A 1,999-nucleotide genomic window follows, 5' to 3' on the forward strand; every position below is an offset into this window, starting at 1 on the left:
TTAATTTAGAACATAGTAGTTTAAAATGATTAGAACCTCGAATTCACAAGCTTTAAATTCTGGCTGCGCCTATGACTATAACGTGTTAAGATACATCGATAGTGTGAATATTACTTACACTACCAAAAATAAAGGGCAGCCCAGTGCACAAGGCATTCCGCGTTCATGCAGGGCCGGGGAAGAGCCGCACCCAAAGAGGTGTGATGTAGACAGCCTAACGTAATGCAAACATTACTGGCTGATTCCCGTCTCGAACTCGTGACTTATAGATTACGTAGAAACAACTTTACCGTTGTCTCCCTTATTACACTACCAAGAATATGCAAAGTTAAATCCTTACATAAAACCAACACTTTTATTTACGGACTACCATTTCCAAAACAAAGAAACCCTTATCTTCTACTAAACAAAGGGAACCAACGTTCTTGCAAAGAACTATGGTGAGAAATACAAGCAAAATTCCCACACCAACAAGCGATCCACCAACTCTATGAAACGACTCTTTTTCTGGCAAAGAAATAAACAACGGAACGCGCTCTTTATTTTCACTGCTCAACAAATGAACCACAAGCAAAAGAACCAAAGGAAAAATCATGAGAAAAATCTTTATTTGATGCATAAAATCCTCGAAAATCGACTCGTAGTTGATGTACCAAGTGAAGAACAAAATGAAGAATACGATAACAAGGAAAAATGTGAAGTATAGAGGTAAAGAGAAGTATTCTAGGTAGTCATAATAAGAGTAGTTGTTGTAATATTTAGCCATGGTTGATAATCAAGAAAATGTTGAAATAATGATGAAGGGAAGAGATTTATTATAAGGTTTTTATATATAAAAAGTGAGGAAATGAAGGTGAATTAGAAAAGGGTTTAAGGGTTTGAATAGAAGTGTTCTGGAATCAACTAGTTTTTGCTTTTGCTGTGAGAAGGAAAGGTGATTTTAGGAGTGAAGATGGATATTTGAGAAGAATTCAGGATTAGTTTAATTAAATTCTTGGTTTTTTGGTTTTATTATGGATTGATTTTTATAATGATTTGTTTTTTTAATATTATGAGTGTATTTTAATTGATTGTAACATGTTATTTATTTGAATAATCAGATATAAGAACGAAAAACCATGTATTTGCATATTGTATAACTTAAAAATGCAGCTGAATATACTAAAGTAGTGATAAATTATTATCCACACATTTGTATGCTTCCAAAATTTTTGAATTTTAAATTTCATGGCTTAGATTTAACTAACGTACAGTGAGTAATCCTAAAGAAAATGCCACATGGAACCGACCATGGATAATGCTATTGAAAAAGGAGCAGAATAATGTAGAAAAATTTAGGTGAGATAAGAAAAGTAATCCTAAAGAAATTGCTAGAAATTCACTGATCAAATATGGCTGCAGCTAAAGCTAATGATGCTTCAAAGCCTATTTCCATGTCCTATTGCTTGAATAATATGCAAAAGGGGTTGATTCTTTCTTCAAAAGACAGAGATTCAATTTCCCATTTGAAGATTTTCTGGAGCCATGGAGCTGATGATCTTCTCAAGGAAAATATCAAATCTTTTCTTCAGCTATTAGATTTTGTTTCAATCCCAACTTAAGTGCAGTCTTTAAGAACTCAAGGGAAGTGTTTTCTTGCTTTTAAAGATCAGCCTTTGGGTCTTAGTGTTCTTAGAAAGGGGCTTTGTTTTTATAGAAAACACTGTGAAGAGTACAATTACAGTGTTGATTTTGGTCTTCCTAGCAGAGTTTTTTAAAATGGGGTTCTTTAATTTAGTCTATATGTGAAGTTTTACACCAAAAATGAGTACCTTTTGAGGGATTTTGCTCAAGATTGTGGGATTTGGGGATATTTGGCTTTACCTGTTTTGGAGCCTCTTGGCTATAACTGTTTATAGTGTGCTTGAATTTGTGTCCATTTGTGATGGCATGCTAAAGGTTTGTACCTTAAAGAATATTGCTCAATATTCACTTTGACAGAAGAAAAAGAGTTTAGATT

The sequence above is a fragment of the Nicotiana tabacum genome, chromosome 9 (genome assembly GCF_000715075.1).
Source record: "Nicotiana tabacum cultivar K326 chromosome 9, ASM71507v2, whole genome shotgun sequence".
NCBI classification, from domain to species: Eukaryota; Viridiplantae; Streptophyta; class Magnoliopsida; order Solanales; family Solanaceae; genus Nicotiana; species Nicotiana tabacum.